We start from the raw sequence: 13,378 nt of genomic DNA, 5'->3' as shown, positions 1-13,378 counted from the left end.
GACTATATGCAAGATTGGCAAAGATAAAATTAGAGAAGACCAGGACCAATATCACTACAAATCCTACAGTTATTAAATAATAAGGGAATACTGTTAATAACTGAATGCTCATAAATTTGAAAACTTAGAAGAAATGGATCAATTCCTTGAAAAACCACAAATTACCACAACCCCCCCAACAAAGTTATATAGGCAATATAATTAATCTTATATCTTGTAAAGAGATTGAATTTTAGTTTAAGAAAGTCCTGAAGAAAAAGTGTCCAGGCCCATGTGATTTTACTGGAAAAGTCTACCAAACATTTGAAGAGCCGATTTATAATCTCTACCACAAAATCCAAGAGGATGGGGCATTTTATATCTCATTTTATGAAGCCAGCATTGCCTGATAACAAAACCACAGAGTGCAAAAATAAAATGGAAAGAATCATTCTACTTGGTATTAAGGCTTACTATGTAGCCACCATAATGAATACAGTATAGTGTTTGGTGAGAGATGGACACAGATCAATGCAACAGAATAAAGAACCCAGAAATAGACCCAAACAAATATGCCCAACTATTTTTGATTAAGGTACAAAAGCACTTCAGTGGAGGAAGAATAACTATTGGCCGTTTTAACAAATGGTCCTGGAGTAATTAGACCTCCGTAGTAAAACAACTAAACCTTGACCTAAATTACATACCTTATACAAAAATGAATTTAAAATGGATCACAGGTCGAAATGTAAAATTATAATATTTTAGAGGAGATGTTCAGCACTGAAAGCCAGGTAAAAAGTTCTTAGACCTGACACCAAAAGCATGATCCATAAAATGGTCCTCATCAAAATTAAAAACTTCTGCTCTCTGAATGATCCTATAAGGATGATGAAAGGCAAGCTACAGACTGAGAAAAATGTAAATCGCATATCTGATGAAGGACTTGTGTCTAAAATATATAAAGAACCCTTGACATTCAACAGAATTAAAAAAACTCAGGAAAAGGAGCTACAGGTGTAGCTCTGATCAGCAGGTAGGATGGACCTGTATGATTCCTTTATTTCTGGGGTTGTCCTCTCATTGTTGAAAATGACATAGTGAGATACTAAACTGAGGAACTTCTAAAAAAGAGTGCAAGAACTAGAGAAGGAGATGCAGTGACTTAAATAGGAGAGGGCCAACAATAACAAGAACTCAAACGTTAGAGAAAATTCTTCAGGAGTTGCAAAAACTAAGTGTGCATTTGATTTCAGTGCTAATGTCCAAAGCCATGTAGCCCTAAGGATAGCCTATCTGGGCTAGAGATACTAGGGCTTTGCCAGTCAGGAAAACACAGTATTATTGAAGAAAACTGAGGCTCTAAGACTTGACCATGAGAAAGCAGACAGACATTCAACTCTCACTGATGTGGGTCAACGGACAAGGGTGTTAAGTGCCTTTGGACTATTGATTTCTCTTGACCTTTGTTCTCACTTTCCAAGGGGCAAGGATTCAGAGGATTTTAATTTAAAAGAAGCCCACACTAGAAAACAGTATGGAGGGGAGCCTGGGTGGCTCAGTCGTTAAGCGTCTGCCTTCGGCTCAGGTCATGATCCCAGGGTCCTGGGATCGAGCCCCGCATCGGGCTCCCTGCTCCGCGGGAAGCCTGCTTGTCCCTCTCCCACTCCCCGTGCTTGTGTTCCCTCTCTCGCTGTGTCTCTCTCTGTCAAATAAATAAATAAGATTAAAAAAAAAAAAAAGAAAACAGTATGGAGGTTCCTCAAAAAGTTGAAAATAGAGCTACCCTACAACCCAGCAATTGCACTACTGGGTATTTACCCCAAAGATACAAATGTAGGGATCTGAAGGGGTACGTGCACCCCAATGTTTATAGCAGCAATGTCCACAATAGCCAAACTATGGAAAGAGCCAAGATGTCCATCAACAGATGAATGGATAAAGAAGAAGTGGTATATATATACAATGGAATATTATGCAGCCATCAAAAAACACGAAATCTTGTCATTTGCAATGACGTGGGTGGAACTAGAGGGTATTATGCTAAGTGAAATAAGTCAATCAGAGAAAGACAAGTATCATATGATCTCACTGATACGAGGAATTCTTAATCTCAGGCAACAAACTGAGGGTTGCTGGAGTGGTGGGGGGTGGGAGGGATGGAGTGGCTGGGTGATAGACATTGGGAAGAGTATGTGCTGTAGTGAGCGCTAATGAAGGGGGGGAATCGAAGGGGGAGATGAACCATGAAAAACTATGGACTCAGAAACAAACTGAGGGTTTTAGAGGGGAGGGGTTGGGGGGATGGGTTAGCCCGGTGATGGGTATTAAGGAGGGCACATATTGCATGGAGCACTGGGTGTTATACGCAAACAATGAATCATGGGATGCTACATAAAAAAATAATTAAAAAGTCCACAGTGCTGCTAAAAAATCCATCATAGCTGCATTTTCCATCAGGTGTTCCCTCCAGACATCCATATACTGGCCTGGGCTTCTGTTGAACCCTGTTTCAGTACTAGGTTCAGCTGTCTTGAGAAGACTTACTGCTATTTTTTTCCTTTATGCTGATTTAGATATTATAACCATGAATTATGTGGCTCAGAGGTATGTTGGCACATATAATTTCAGAAACTTGTGTAAAGTGGATGTAGCCAATGGAATGATTAATTTTCAGTGGACTTTCTCTCTGCTTAAGTACAGCTAATAGACCAGAGCCTGAGTGAGGAGAGACAGAACTAAACTGCAAGAACCTTTTTAGTTATTTCAGTTTGCAGTGATTGACCAGAGATTCCTTTATCATTAAGCCTGTTGTATGATGGTCTTTCTGATTGGCCAAGGAATGGAGAGGCCAGAGTTTATTGATGAACCGATGAACATAGATGAAAAATCCCCAGAAACCTCAATACAGTATGGATGTAGAATTGTCTCTAGTCTTATATGACTTTAAATTTGAAAATACCAAGTGGATCTATGACTGGGAGAGTCAGGATTTCAATGTGACCCACTTTAACAATATAGACTAAAAATGCTGTTAAGATTCACATGTGTTGTATTCTGCAAAGTCTGGACTCTGTTGCAATACCCAAAAGGACATTTGCAGGACCAAAGATGGATGGAGTGACAGATAGCCCTCTGTCACAAAGCAGACCTGTGCCTTTGTAGTAGGAGTGAAAATGCATACATAAGAAGTCCCTGATAGATCATCATAAATGTCAAGGATAGGAATCCCAATCCAGCATTTTATAATTAGGGGATGCATTGAGCACCCATATTTATTTCATTGGGGGAAAAAATAAAAACCAAAAGGAACTGTAATAATATACTAGAGGAAGAAAATACTACCTTGGAGAAACCAACAAAGAGGCTCTGTGTTGATACAGAAATTAAAAGCATTATTTATCTATAGACAACTAGCAACAACCAGCTAGTGGTAGGTGGGTAGAAAGGAAATATAAACAAAATATTTACTGTAAGAAGTCCTAGAAATTCAGATGATCAGCTCTTAAAAAAAGTCATAAAGTCCTATTAAGGAAGTTCTTGTTGCTTAAATAAGAACAAGTTTAAAGATTTTCTTATCACTGTCCAAAAAGATTGAAGTAGAAGAAGCAAAAAACAACTGTAAAATGGAGATATATTTATGTACACCTGGAAACTGTGCCTTGTGTTCAAATTCATTAAAGCTTGATCATGCAAGTGTCAAGAAAGAAATAAAATGGGCTACAGACATGAATAGAAATTTCAATGAAGATATACAGATAGCAAATGAACACATAAAAAGATGTTCAACATTAACCATCAGTGAATTGCAAATGAAAACTTCAATGAGGTATCACTATACAGGCACCAGAATGACTTAACAATTTTTTGTTTAATGATAACACCAAATGCTGGTGAGAATGCAGAGAAACTATCATTCAGAGATTGCTGGTGGGAATATAAAATGGTATAGCCACTCTGGGGGAAAAAAAAAGCATGGTAGTTTCTTACAAAACTAAGCTTGCTGTTGCCACATGACCCAGCAGTTGCTCTTGGACATTTATCTCTGAGAAATGAAAACTTTAAGATCACAGATAAACCTATCCAGGAATGATTGTATCAGCTTTATTTGTAATTCCAGAAATCAAAACCAAAATGTCCTTCAATAAATGAGTGGTTTAACAAACTCTGGTACATTCACACTATGCAATATTCCCAACAATAAAGGAAAAAAACGCATTGATACAACAGCTTGAATGGGTCTCAAGGGATTTATGCTGAATGTAAAAGCCGATCACAAAAAGTTACATACTGAATGATTCTATTTATGTAACATTCTTGTAATGACAAAATTATGGAGATGAGCAAATTACTGGCTTCCAGGGGTGAGGGAGGACGTGGCTGTGGTTGTAAATGAATAGCAAGAGGAATCCTTATCATGGAACTTTTCTGTATCTTGACTACAGTGGTAGTCACAGGAAACTACGCAGGTGATAAAATTGCACAGAACTACACACACACACACACACACACACACACACTAGTGCATGTATAACTGGTGAAATCTGAATAAGGTAAATAGATCATAGCAATCTTACCTTCCTGATTTTGATATTATACTATAGACATGCAAGATGTTACCACTGGAGGGGGGGGGCAAGGTTAAGGGTATAAGGCATATTTTTATTTCTTGCAACTGCATGTAAATTTATAATCTCAAAATTAAAAAAAAATGAAACTAAAGCAACTTTGGAGCATCCTTTAAATCCTACTAAATTCTCGGGGCACCTGGGTGGCTCAGATGGTTAAGCGTCTGCCTTCGGCTCAGGTCATGATCCCAGGGTCCTGGGATCGAGCCCCACATCGGGCTCCTGGCTCAGCAGGGAGCCTGCTTCTCCTTATCCCTCTGCTCTCCCCCTGCTCATGCTCTCTCTCTCTCTCTCTCTATCTCTGTGTCTCAAATGAATAAATAAAAAATCTTAAAAAAAATAAAATAAATGCTACTGAATTATCAACAAAACAATCATAACCTAAAAGTGTAATATTGATGTATGCAAGAACATTGATGGTTCTCACAGTAATTATACTGAGTGAAAGAAGCTGGAAAAAATTAGTATGGTTTACATTTTGTAGCATTTTATACTGGTGGAATCAGTACAATCCATAGAGCTAACAAGCAAATCAGTAGTTATCTGAGGATGGGGGTACAGGGAGAGATAGGAGGAGGGAGCAACTACCAAGGGGCAGGAGGAAACTTGGGGGTGATGGTTATGTTCTCTCTTAAAATTGTGGTGATGGTTTAATGGTGTATACATAGGACCAACCTCCTCAAGCTGTCACTTTAAGCATGTGCAATTATTATATGTCAATTGTACTTTAATAAACTCATTTACAGTGATAGTCTCTTCAGAAAAAAGAACAACTTTGAGAGAACAAAAATAAAAGATCGTCTCCCCTCCAAATACGTTTAGAATTCTCTGTAGACAATGCTCTCCTTTATTGCCTGCACTGAAGGCAGACTGTTCCCATTGCCCTGCCCTTGGAAAGTCACTGCTCCACCCTAAATTTCTTAAGAAAGTGGGCTAATCAGTGTTGGGTTTGTGGCTTCCAATCACCATTATTTTCATCTTTAGGGTGCTTTTAGTAACTTTCATTAGGGTGAGATTTTTGGCTCTTCTGAGGACTACTAGTTGTTGACGTTATAGGGTAAAATGTAAAAAACACCACCCTGGGGTTGGTGGCCTGGAAGTTATTTCTTGTTCAGCTTTGGGGATGGTACTGCCACCCACACACCTCACCCCATATAGGCTCTGGCAATCTACACTTTGACGTCATTCTTCCCTGCCGCCCCCACCTCCCAAAGGCAAAAACACCAAGCCCTTTCTCATCTTGCCCGTTAGGTCAAGTGTTAAGGAGGAAATTTGTCTTCAGTGCTCAGTCCTGACCCAGTCTTTATCCCCACGATCTGATTAACTGTGATTCTGCCAGTCTGGCCCGGTCTGGCCCCCAACCCTACACTACCCCATGTTTCTTCCCTTTTGTACTACTGCCTCTTCCCTTCCCTCCCTGATCCCACCATGAGAGAAGTCATAGACACCCACACGAATTACCACAACAGGTTGGCTTTATTTCAGGTACCATCAGTGTACCCTGATGCTGTAGAATTCAATGTCTACACGATTGTCCATTTCTCAGCCACCAGACCTCTGGAGACTTAGCAGATGTTACTGAAGTCTCTGGCCTCACTCTGGAGTTATTGGCCACCCTGGTCATCGTTTGATGTGGTAGGCTTCTCCACCTTCTCTTGGGCTTGCTCTGGCTCATTTTGCCTCAGTGTCTCATTCAGTCTGTGATAGTGACCAAAGAGTGGTGTTCTTCTAGCTTTTTTAGGCTTTCTTACAGGGTTGGTAGTTTTTTCTGGGACTTTTTTACTCAAACTCCTGTGGAGGGGTTTTTTTACCTTCAGGGTTGTCTTCAGTACCTGGAACAACAACAGAGTGAGGCCAAAAGGGCATCATTGGCTTAGGGGAAGAAGATGGGATATTGATAGAAAAGGGGGCATCATGAGGAGATGTCAGGGCTAAGGAAGGAGTTTGTGCCAGGTGAGCAAAGGTTAAGATTCTTGGGGGAGGGGAAATCAATGAAGAAAAGAGTAGCTTGGGTAGGGTCATCTTACTTTGTCACCACCTCTGGACCTGGGTTGATAGGGAGTCTTCATCTTTTTCCTCTCTTCCGACCTTGAAGTTGGTCGCTCCATATCCTGATTGGGCTGTGGTAGTTTCCTGGTTACCTTAGACATATTGAAGCTTCCCAGTTGTCTGCCCCAGTTGTCTGCCCTCCTAACTGTTCTACTGCATATAACTCTTCCCAGGACAATGAAGGCCCATACCCTCCAGCTTTGATTGGTCAGCTAGGCTGTCCTCCAGCCAATGGTGGCTAAGGTGGGGCTCAGACATCACAAAGCACTACTTATGACATCACTCTGTGTTGGGGAGGTTGCTGGGGAGGCCAAAATGTGGCTCTGACATTTCAAAGTACCATTCCTGACACCTCTGGATGGGAGGGGAAATGATACGGAGGCAAAAATGGTTTGGTTAGAGAAAGGAGGCTTTTCTTTAACATCCCCCCAAAAGTTTTCCTAAACTGAACTACCACTGTTCCTCATATCCCCATGTTCAATTGTGGTAGTGCACATAGTAGAGAAAGAATCTTTCCTGCAATCTGTTCTCTAAGGCCACCCCTACTCAGCAGTTTATTTTGCTGTGTCCTTCCCTTAGTTAGCTAGTGTTTGGGATATTTTACCTAAAATCCCTCCAAGAGCAATATGGCTGAATTTAAATATCAGTGGAAATATGACTCATCTTACAAACTAACAAAAAGCTCCCATGAATAAGCTCTCTACCTATAGCATTTGGCATTAAAGGCTGCTGATTTGATTAGATTATTTTCTGCCAGCTCTGTGACTTACAGGCAGGGATTATAATTAACTGCCCACCCATGAAGGTTGCTTTTATCTTTTATTCTATTTTTGGACTCTGACCATGTTACTGTCATTGAGTTTTGTAAGGTTCTTTCTCTTATATTTTATTTATATTTTATCTTTATATTTTATCTGTTTTTCTTCTTCCTAGATTCCAACACTCATTTCCTTCCTGCCATTAGGCATCAACTCTGATGTGTTTGAATTATGTCCTTGCGTATATTTGTACTCTTGTGAAATATGTGGCCTTCTTAAATATGTGGTGTTTGAATGCATAGTATTGTGCCGTAGATCTTGTTTCTTAACTTATACACTCAACACTATGTTTTTTAAGTTCGACTTATGTGGCTATATGTATCTTTAGCTCATTGCTTCTAATGCTGCATCATATTCCATTAGCATTTATGCACCAAGTTTTGCTTGTCCATTATTTCCCCTTTTGAGGAACACCTGTGTTAGCTCTCCACTCCATTCCTACAAACAATGCTGTGAAGAACATCCTCAATCATGTTCCCTTATGGACTTCTGCATATATTTCTCTGGGATATACACTCAAGGATAGAATTTCTAGGTCTTAGATACACATAATTCTTAGTCCATTTGGGCTACTATAACAATACCATAGATTGGCTGGCTTAAACAAAAAACATTTATTTCTCACAGTTTTGGAAGCTGGAAGTCCAAGATTAAGATGCTAGCATGGTTGGGTTCTTGATGAAGACCCTTTTCTTATGTCCTTACATGGCCTTCCTTGATGGGTGAGAAAGAGAGCGCTATCTCCTCTTTTTTTAAATAGGGCATTAATTACATTATTAGGCCCCATTCTCATGACCTATTCTAACCCTAATAACCTTCCAAAAGCCACACCTCCAAATACTTTCACACTGGGGATTAGAGCTTCAACATGTGAATTTTAGAGGGACACAGACATTCAGTATATAAGCAATAATTTTGCTAATTATTGCCAGATTGCTTTCCAAAATGTACCAATCTAGTTTCCCAATAGAATTATATTATTACCTGTTTCCCTACACACTCACTAATACTTGGTATGGAAGGCAACTTCTGATATGGCTTCCAATGACTCCAGCCTTCTGATGTTTACACTTTTGTGTAATCCACTACCCTTGAGTGTAGGATATATCTAGTGACTTGCTTCTAATGAATAGAATCCATAGAAACTGGCAAAAGTAGTGGGATGTTATTAGTTATTAACATAATGAGGTTTCCTCTTACTATAACTTTTTCGCTGACAGTCTCTCTTGCCCTCTCATTTTCTCATTCTGATGAAAGCATATTGTGAGATAATCAGTGAAAAGGCTCACATCTCAAGGAACATCTCTTGAGGAACTGAGCCCTCTGTGCAACAAACCACAAGGAACTGAATCCTATCAACAACCACATTTGTGGACGGGGAATTTGGTCCTTTCCAAATGAGACTTGAGACGATGTAGCCTTGTAAGAGACCCAGGGCCAGAGGACCCAGCTGAGCTACCCACAGGTTCTTGACCCATAGAAACTCTGAGATAATAGATTTTGGTGTTTTAAGCCACTACTTTTTGGGGTAATTTTTTTACACAGCAAATGATAACTAATACTTGGTATTATCCAAGTTTTAATTTTTAAAGAAATTTGATTGATAACACAATCTCCTTTTACTTTGGTCATTACTAGTGATGAATCTATTCAGATTTTCTATCTTTAAAATTGTTTTTTGGTTACTAACATTTCTCATTCTTGGATTTCTTGTCTTTTTCATGTTGATTCCATCATTACTTTGTAATTTTTGGATATTAATTCCTTGTTAGTGAACTTTGTCTTTGATATACTTAGAACATAAATCCTTGATGTTTATCCAATTTTGTTATTCTCAACATACTTTTCCTGCACCATCTGATATGTGGTGATATCTTTATCATATACCTTTTAATTTTAGGGGGTATTCATTGATCATGGCCTCCAGTACTAGGTTGAATGTAGAGGCAATATCAGATATTTATATCCTGAAGGTCATGTGCCTAATGTGTTAACAGTAATTAGGAGAGGTTTTGTTTGTTTTTGCTGTGGAGACTTAATCATGTTAAAGAAGTTTCCAACTGTTCTCAGTTTTTGGAAAAAGCTTTTTAAAAAACCATAAGAGACTCTTAACTCTAGGAAACAAACTGAGGGTTGCTGGAGGAGAGGTGGGTGGGGGGATGGGGTAATTGGGTGATGGGATTTAAGGAGGGCACTTGATGTAATGAGCACTGGGGGTTATATGCAACTGATGAATTACTAAATTCTACCCCTGAAACTAATAATACAGTATATGTTAACTAAATTGAATTTGTTTATTTTTAAAGGTTTTATTTACTTATTTGACAGAGAGAGAGAGTGAGAAAGAGAGAGCGAGCACAAGCAGGGGGAGCACCAGAGGGAGAGGGAGAAACAGGCTCTCCGCTAAGCAGGGAGCCTAATACATGACTTGATCCCAGGACCCTGGGATCACGACCTGAGTCGAAGGCAGACGCTTAACTGACTGACCCACCCAGGCGCCCCGGCTAAATTGAATTTAAATAAAAAGTTTAAAAAATAATCATGTGTCTGAAAAGATATTCATCACTTATCATAAGGGAAATGCAAATCAAGACTACAATGAGATAGCCCCTCATACCTGTAGGAATGGCTAAAATCAACAAGAAACAACAGGTTTTGGTGAGGATGTAGAGAAAAAGGAACCCTTATGCACTGTTGGTGGGAATGCAAACTGGTGCAGTCACTGTGGAAAACCACATGGAGTTTCCTCAAAAAGTTAAAAATAGAATTATCTATCATATGATCCAGCAATCACACTACTGGGTATTTATCCAAAGAATATACAAAAACAGTAATTCAAAGGGATACATGCACCCCTGTGTTTATAGCAACATTATTTACAATAGCCAAATAATGGAAGCAGCTCAAGTACCTATCGATTGATGAATGGATAAAGAAGATGTGGTATATGTATACAATGGAATATTATTCAGTCATAAAAAAGAATGAAATCTTGCCATTTGCAGTGACATGGATGGAGCTAGGGTATAATGCTAAGCAAAATAAGTCCGAGAAAGACAAATACCATATGATTTCACTCACGTGGAATTTAAGAAACAAAACAAAGGAGCAAAGGGTAAAAAAAGAAAGTGAGACAAGCAAAGAAACAGACTTTTAACTATAGAGAACTAACTGATGGTTACCAGAGGGGAGGTGGGTAGGGGGATGGGTGAAATAGATGAAGGGGATTAAGAGTACACTTATCATGATGAGCATTGAGTAATATATAGAATTGTTAAATCACTATATTGTACACCTGAAACCTCACTATGTTGTAATTTTATTTTGGATAGCAACACAACCAGCCAAAAGATTATATTTCCCATTCTCCTTTCCAGGTAGAGATTATCATGTGATAGTTCTGGCCAATAAGATATAAGTAAGTCATTGAGTTCGGTTTCTTTTTTCTTTTCTCTTTTTTTTAGGTTTCTTAAAAAAATTTTTTTTATTATGTTCATTTAGCCAACATATAGTACGTCATTCTTTTTTGATGTAGTGTTCAATGATTCATTAGTTGTGTATAACACCCAGTGCTCATCCCAACATGTGTCCTCCTTAATACCCATCACCCAGTCACCCCATCCCTCCACCCCCCTCCTTTCTGTAACCCTCAGCTTGTTTTCTGGGGTCCATAGTCTCTCATGATTTGTCTCCCTCTCTGATTTCTTCCCATTCAGTTTTTCCTCCCTTCCCTTGTGGTCCAAATTGTCCTTTAAATTTCATTTCATGATCTGTTTCTTCTCAGTTTTGAAATCAAAGTTATGCTAGTCTTATAAAATGGGTTGGTAAGGTTTCTCTCATTTTCAATTTTATGATACACATGTATGAGAGAGAGAATTGCCTGTTCCTTGAATATTTTTTAAAATTTATAAAACCATCTAGATCTAGGGCTTCACTGTATGTGGAGCAGTAGATGAGAGTCTGATTACCATTTTTATTTAATAGTTATGTGTATTTGCAGTCAAATGGTCTACCACTGAGCTATACCTCCTAGTTATGTGTATTTGAGTTTGTGACAGGGACTAATTAACAATACCAATTTCTTCCCTCTCATTATTTAGAACCTATTGATAGATACATGTGTCAGAGAGAGATCCAGATAAAGGTGACTGCAAGTTGTGACTTTAGATCTCTACCCAAGTGGACTTGCTAATAGTTCACCCTGAATTCACTAGATCCCTTACCACATGGCAGATCAGAATTCACCTTTCAGCTAGTAGGGCTGATCCTGTGAAAAGAAAGTGGTTGAGAAGGGGCTGAGTGAAGCATGCCCCAGTGCTTCTTACAAATTTACCAACTGAATCCCTGTCTCTTCCTGGGGAGAAGTGAGTGAGGTGGTGGAAAGAGGCTAAATGTGTTAAAAATTATACCAAAACAAATAAATCTCCCAAACTATTGGCCTTACAGATTTCCTCTGCAAAATTTAGTCATTTATATTGTTTCCCCCAACAATATGTTCATTTCTTCTTGAGCTTCCAGTTTATTGGCAAGTATTTACTCGTATTATTTCATTCCTTTTTAAGATGCTATAGTATTTTTCCTTGTTCATATTTTGAGTCTTAGTTTTTTTTTCTTCATGTCTCACTTGTGGTTTATCTTATTAGTCTTTCTAAGTAATCATTTCTTGATGTTGTGATTGTTCTTTTGGTCTATATTTCTTTCTGTCTTTCTATTTCCTCCCTTCTGGTTTCTTTTGCATTTACTCTGTTGCCCTTTCTTCCAGCTTGTTGAGCTGGACACATAGCTTATCTGTCCTCAATATTTTTTGATTTCTGATAAAAGTATTTAAAGCAGTAAATTTCTCACAGCATTCTATGTTAGTTTTGTGTCACAAATCTTCTAGTGCTAAGTAGTGTTAGGAATATCTCACAATTTTTAAAATTATTTCTTCTTTAATCCAATCATTTAGTATGATTTTAGTTTCTAAGCATATTAGATTAAGCTATCCTTTAAAAAATCTATTTCTAATTTTATTATAGTCAAAGGACATAGTCTGTAGGATAATGATTCATTAAAGTTTTTTAAGGCTCTCTTTGTGAACTTGTACATTGTCAATTTTTGAGACTATTCCTTGATTGCTTAAAAATAATGTGTATTATCTATTTAAGTTTTCTATATACTAGTTTGTGCTTATTGATTCTTTTTATTTAAATTCAATTAGCTAATGTATAGTACATCATTAGTTTCAGATGTAATGTTCAATAATTCATCATTTGTATATAACACACACTGCTCATCACATCACGTGCCCTCCTTAATGCCCATCACCCAATCACCCCATCCCCCACCCACCCCAACCCCCTCCAGCAACCCTCAGTTTGTTTCCTGGAGTCAAGAGTCTCATATGGTTTGTCTCCCTCTGATTTCTTCCCATTCAGTTTTCCCTCCCTTCCCCTATGGTCCTCTGTGCTGTTTCTTATATTCCACATATGAGTAAAACCATATGATAATTGTCTTTCTCTGACTGACTTATTTCGCTCAGCATAATACCCTCCAGTTCCCTCCATGTTGACGTAAATGGTAAGTATTCATCATTTCTGATGGCTGAGTAATAATCCATTGTGTATGTGTGTGTATGTGTGTGTATGTGTGTGTGTGTATATATATATATGTGTATAATATATATATATATATACCATATCTTTATCCATTCATCTGTCGATGGACATCTGGGCTCTTTCCATAGTTTGGCTATTGTGGACATTGCTGCTATAAACATTGTGCTAATTGATTCTATTACTCATATCCTCTTTCTCTGCTTTTTTTTTTTTATTTTTTTGGCCCTTTCTCTTTTGATTTCTAGTTGCCTAGCATAACTATTTCCATACCTTCATTTTCATCCACCATACCTCTGATGAAGGCCTC

General features: G+C 38.4%; 1 pseudogene; it reads left to right on the top strand.

Moving 5' to 3' along the window:
• Positions 1-1,058: 1,058 nt before the first annotated feature.
• On the top strand, positions 1,059-3,388 carry LOC116647095 (annotated as a pseudogene).
• Positions 3,389-13,378: the final 9,990 nt, after the last annotated feature.

The sequence above is a fragment of the Phoca vitulina genome, unplaced genomic scaffold (genome assembly GCF_004348235.1).
Source record: "Phoca vitulina isolate PV1807 unplaced genomic scaffold, GSC_HSeal_1.0 scaffold39, whole genome shotgun sequence".
Taxonomy (NCBI): domain Eukaryota; kingdom Metazoa; phylum Chordata; class Mammalia; order Carnivora; family Phocidae; genus Phoca; species Phoca vitulina.
This window is presented reverse-complemented; position numbering and strand designations above follow the sequence as displayed.